The following is a 6,000-nucleotide window of genomic DNA, read 5'->3' as shown; positions in this document are numbered from 1 at the left end:
AAATTTGTTAGTCTCTAAGGTGCCACAAGTCCTCCTTTTCTTTTTGAGCTCTGGGTGGCTCAAAAGCTTCTCTCTCTCTCACCAACAGAAGTTGGTCCAATAAAAGATATTACCTCACCCACCTTGCCTTTCTAATATTCTGGGGCTGCCATGGCTACAACCACACTGCATAGAGCATGATCTTTTTCAGTATGTTTTTAAATAGGTACAATACATATTATTATCTTACTTTTGGAGAGAGTGATGGATGTTGCTTGATCATTTTGAGAGCCTCCAAATCCTACTTTTTGAAAAACCTTCAGGTTTACTACTAAGATATTTTTTTTCTCTTATAACAGGAGGGTCCTGCTGACTGTGTTCAGTCCAAAAGCCCATTGCCATTTCATTATCCCTTCTTCACCTACAATACTGGGCATTATCCTGACCATGACAGTTCCAGACTTCAGACTCCACTGTTAGGTAATGGAAGTATCAGTTTATTTTATATTTTTATTGCTTTTCAACCTTACTTTTGCTCATTTCTTGGGCTGGGCTATGGCGATGTTTCATTTGGGGTCTGATCCTAAAATTATTGTACAAACAACACCCAGTGGCATCAGCTGGGGTTTTAACATCTTCTTTTTGTTTTCTTAAGCATATAGGCTATTTGTTAGCAGTTATAAAGTAGCTTCTCTCTTATAAAAAGGTAGAGGAGCTGTTGTTTTTTTATTTACTGTAAGTAAATTAATTATAGGATGGACAAATCTGTTGCTAAGACTACAACTGTGATAGATTATTATGGAGCACTAGTAAAACAAAATTATTTGAAGACAGTTTCAGCTTTCAGATGCACTCACATGAATGGCTTCTGTTGCAGCCAGTGGGATTGACTTATATTCATTAAAGGACAGAATTTGGCCCTTGAAGTCTGAGCTAGATGTGGTAAGGAATTAGTTAATTTAATTGGGCCGGGTGAGGAAGACTTTGACTCAAGTAACTAGTGGTCCAGAGCCAAATTCTGCCATTAGTTGTCCAAGTACAGCTCCTATTAATTTGTCCCTTAATATTAATTAATTCTGCACTTCTTCTGCATTGAAAATGTCTGCTGATTTGCAGTCAAATACCTACTGAGATTGGGGTACGTGAGGAATGCAGGATTGTGTTGAGAATTTGCCAGGAAGCAGCCAGATGCCATTTTTCTAGTGCAACTAAACAAAATCATTGTATGACTACCAATCTGTCCTGTCTCATTAAATAAATAGCTGCTAAATGTTCTGCCTGAAAGAGTGAGTGAGTATGATAAATTTAACCCTAAGTGCTTGCAAGGACCATTTCTACTTGAAACAAGTATCCTATCAAGAGTCTTAAATCCGTGGTAGCAAAAGGTTTTTTGTTTTTTTTTTAAAATAGTTTAAATTATATGTTGTAACTAATATTTTTGCATATTCTGAAATTCTTTAATGGGTCAGCTATTTTAAACCCTCCCAGAATAGTTGTAGATTGAGCACAGTGGAGAAAACAGCCAAACTCTGAACATATTAGCACTGAACTGTTCTCCCCAGGCCCTACAACACACAATTCTAGTGTTTCCTGTGGCATTTGTGCTCTGAAACATTTATGATAATGGCTGAATTTTAAAAGCATTGCACAGACATTTATAAAGACAATTCAACAATTTGTGACAACACCTTTGCATAACACCTTCACTACCATTTTGAAAACACAAACCTTCCATTCGCTACCTAAGAAATATTAAAACCTTATGAACCAAATTCTGCCCTCAGTTACATCCATGTAGCCTCACTGAAGTAACTGAGACAAAGTTGCTGCTGGTGTGAGTGTACACAACTGTATTGACTACAAATAGTTTTGCAACAGCTGATGCCTTTGGTGAATTTGGTTTGGTGAGGCTGTGTGAGTATAAATGAGGGATGACTTTGGCCCTCTAAAGCAGGGGTGGGCAAACTTGTGGGAGGCGGATCAGGGCAGAGGCAGGGGCACGGGTGGGGGTGGGTGTGAGGGTTCTGGCTGGGGGTGCAGGCTCTGGGGTGGGGCAGGGGATGAGGGTTTAGGGTTCAGGAGGGAGCTCCAGGTTGGGATCAAGGGGTTCAGCGGGCGGGAGGGGAATCACGGCTGGGGCAGGGGGTTGGGCACAAGAGGGGGTCAGGGGTGCAGGCTCCAGGTGGCGCTTACCTGAGGCAGCTCCAGGAAGCAGTGGCATGTTCCCGCTCTGGCTCCTACATTTAGAGGCAGGCAGGGGGCTCTGCACATTGCCCAGTTCCCAGGCGCCGCCCCTGCAGCTCCCATTGGCTGGGAGACCCCAGATTCCGCTCCCCAGTGGAAGCTCGAGGGCTGGGTTAAATCGGCTGGCAGGTTGGATGTGGCCCACGGGCCTTAATTTGCCCACCCTTGCTCTAAAGTCATCCCAGTGAAATTGTTTAGGATACCTTCACTCAAATTCTTGATGCCTCCCTGTTGCGAAAATGTAATCCTTAATACTTAAACCAGTTACGTTATGCAAAGGTGTGTATTGTCTTTGAATATTCATGAGACTGTACAGCACACTTTTCTATTAAAGTTGTCAGTTGTAATTTAAAATGAGCTTCTTAATTGCTACTTCTTTTTTGGCTCATCTCAACACAAAAGTGTTGCCATGCTCACCTAGAATACAAAGTACTCTTGTTCTCAGTGCTGGCAATGGAAGAATGCAGTGCTACTCAGATTTAGCAAATGCAAAACTGACTTGATATGGTAAGAATTTTAGTATCCCAGTCTTTTGTTTATTAACCCAATATGATTCTGGCTTCTCTAATCAAGGTTTGAAGTCATTTTTCTTTGAATTAATTGACTACAAAGAATTTGGAGGAAACTTTATAGTCAGAGCTAGCTTTTAAATTAAAATATTTCCTGCAATAAAAAAAATAGTATATTCAGTAAGTTACTTTATCCTTTTTATATTATAAAGTAAGTTTTTCTGTTTAAGAGAAAAACAGAAAACACACTAGAGCCAAAAACTCTTTAAAATGAATTTACATGTTGCCATTAAATACCATGGCAACTAAAACAAACATTGTTCTATTTAGGAAACCTTTTTTAAAAAAAATTGTGTTGAATGTGTTTGAGATTTTTTCCCCAACACAATTAATAAATGTCTTTCGTTCATGGAGATCTAGCTACTCTGTAATGTGTGGCAATTATAATCAGATGGGATAAAAAGAGGTGTTTTTATATATTATGGGTAGGGTTGGTAGGACCACCTATTAAGGTTGCCCTACACTTCCCTTTATAAGACCTAATATTTGGTTGCTTATAACTTTATTAGACTGTAATTGTTCGGCTGAAATTCCAGTTCATTCCAGTTGATCCTTTGGGGAAAAAAGTCAAAAAGAAAAGAGAAGATTGGGAGGAAGGTTGTCTAATGGGTGGAGCAAAGGGATGAGAAAAATGGGATCTGGTTTTTATCTTCCCCTCAGCACTAATTAACGGTGACCTAACGCAAGTCAATTTATGCCTGTTTTTTTCCTGAAGTTTCTACTGATTTGGGGTAACTTAATTCACTAGGACATGACTTTCAAAGGTTCTAAGTGAGCACTCGCAGTTCCCAGTGACTGGAGTTTTTTTTCTGGAGTTGTAGTTGCTCCCTATCTCTCAAAATCAGTTGCTAGGTGTTTGACATTTCCAAAATCAGAGACCACTTTTGAAAATGTAGGCTTTTATTTCTTTGTGCCTCAATTTGCCATCTGAAAAACAGCGATAATATGTAATATGGGTGGTTTCGATGTTTAACATTTGCAAAGTGCTTTGAGATCTTTGAATGAAAGGAACAATAAAACTAAAACTGGTGTTGGGAGATGTCCCAACTCAGTTTGTTCAATCAAACTCTCATGTAGTAAAAGTTTTCACTCAGTAAGGTTTTCAGGATTTTACCAACTGTTGTTTACTTAATAGCTGATAGGTATATAGTTTATGATGATAGCTTACAGTAAACACCTTTTTTTTTTTTAAAGATGACTTACAACAAGAAAAAAAAGGGCTTTTTTTCTGCTTCTCCTTTCCCTTGGAAATATTGGGAATGTAAATTGTGGTGCTCCCTGGTTTTCCTAGCAACATTAGTGAGAAGTCTCAGATGAGTATTAAGAGCTTTATCCATCCATAAATGAATGGGTTAAGGAGGGCAGAACAAAGACAGCTTTTCTGCCAATTGTTTAATCTGATGTTTTGAGATAAATAGGTGGTAAAACCAAACAAAACCCAAATGTTTTAAGGAGTTCTAAATAAAAATAATTTCCCTTCTCAGTTTATCAGGTTTCACTGGCATGGTGGTATCTCTAGTGTCATCATAATACTATTTCTTATGTTGACCATAATGGGGCTTGCACCAATTTAACTAAATTGGTAGAGAAAATAATTTAAATTGATGCAATCCCCCATGGCATTGAAGCAGTTATACCAATACGAAGGAATGGTATGGTAAATTTAGAGTTTTCCAGGGGTGGGGAAAGGGATTGACAAGAACTGAATTTCTGAAATTAAAGACAACAAAAATAATAAATACCTTCATATTTTTCAAGTCCTCTTCTGCCTTTTTTATACATCATAAAGAAACAAAATAAATAAATAAATAAACAAGGGCACAAACACATTGTTGTTCCTTTTCTGTATCACCTTGAAAGAGTCACTGTTCTTCACTTCAGGAACTTCAAGTTATGGACTCAAATTGAATTTTGTTTCTACTTTAGTAAATGGTAGTGGATATATTTTTCATTATGGTTTTAATCTTGATTTTAAAAAAGCATTTACAAAATGACATGAAATAATCTTAATTCCAAAGCTTTTTATGATCAAATATTGTGTTTTGAATCACAGAAGCTTTGAATTTAGAATGTATTTGGACTCAAGAAAGATGCCAGCAAACATTTTGTAACATACTCTTCCATCAAAGACAAGGATCAGAAGAAAATCTTTTAAATAAGAAAAGGCATGCCTATAAAACAGAACATGGGAATAATCATAAAAGGTAGAGTGAACTTATTTTAGTTGTCATTTATGATGAACCTGTAAATACAATTATGATTTGTAAAGTCAAAAGTTGAAACTATTTCCCAGCAAAATTTTTATTAGACAGGACTATTCCTAAAACTGTTTAACAGTAAAGCCAAAAAAGGACAAAGCTTTCATGAGAGCATTGTTCAATGTAACCAATAATTCTGATTAAACCAGTTACAAACGCAGGGCCAAATTCTGCCTTCAGATATTCACTCACAACTCCTATTTGGGAGCCTTTGAAAGGAATGTATATACAAATTAAGTTCTTGGGGCAAATACTTGTTTGTCCACCCACCTAACATCACATCAGATGCTACGTTTATATCTGCTTATGCTAGTGGGCCAGACAGTAGACATCCTATGCCTGGGGCTCTGTGCACCCTGCACGCCATGGAGTGTCTGTCTGCACCACAACAGCAGGGGCAGACGTGGGTATGAACAGTAAATTTTCCCACCAAACTAACTCCTCATTGTGTGTCCATTACTCCACTTTCCACATGGTAAAGGTCCTGAACCACACGTTGGAACGGGGGATTCTTTCCCTCAGCCTTTCTGTGCTTCAGTGCCTCGTTACAGATATTGGGCTGTACCCTGAAAAAATAGCTTGAGATCCTTGGGGGGGACAGACTCTCTAGAAGTGCAAAGTATTTATTTTAGTATGGAAACAAGAGTACTTGGAAAAGGTGTGGAAAATAATTTGCATCTCCAGAAAATCTGACAATTTTTCATTAAAATTGTTTTGCAGAAAAGGAGAATAAATTCCAGATGTTTGCCAATGTAGTATCACAACTGGCATCATAAAATCACTGCTGCCTAATAGCCTAGGCTTGTTTCAGTTTTAAAACCAATGGGCCAAAGCCCTTACTCAAGCAAAGCTCCCATTGACATCGACGAGTGAGAACTTTGGTCTAAATTTTCAAAAGTAACTAGTTAAAGTATCTCAGTTTTTGGTTGTCCCACTTGTGACACCTTAAA

General features: G+C 38.0%; 1 protein-coding gene across 1 annotated transcript in view; it reads left to right on the top strand.

Moving 5' to 3' along the window:
- The first annotated feature begins 342 nt into the window (after positions 1–342).
- The window catches only part of IRAG1 (inositol 1,4,5-triphosphate receptor associated 1), a 119,511-nt gene continuing 113,853 nt past the window's right edge, over positions 343–6,000 (top strand). The window contains exons 1-2 of the mRNA XM_084632705.1: positions 343–459; positions 4,846–4,996. The gene's annotated coding sequence lies outside the window, so the exon portion shown is untranslated. The remainder of the gene's footprint in view (positions 460–4,845; positions 4,997–6,000) is intronic.

Source organism: Lepidochelys olivacea (assembly GCF_965140295.1).
Source record: "Lepidochelys olivacea isolate rLepOli2 genome assembly, chromosome: 6".
NCBI lineage: Eukaryota > Metazoa > Chordata > Testudines > Cheloniidae > Lepidochelys > Lepidochelys olivacea.
The sequence above is the reverse complement of the archived record's forward strand: the minus strand, read 5'-3'. Positions and strand labels throughout refer to the sequence as shown.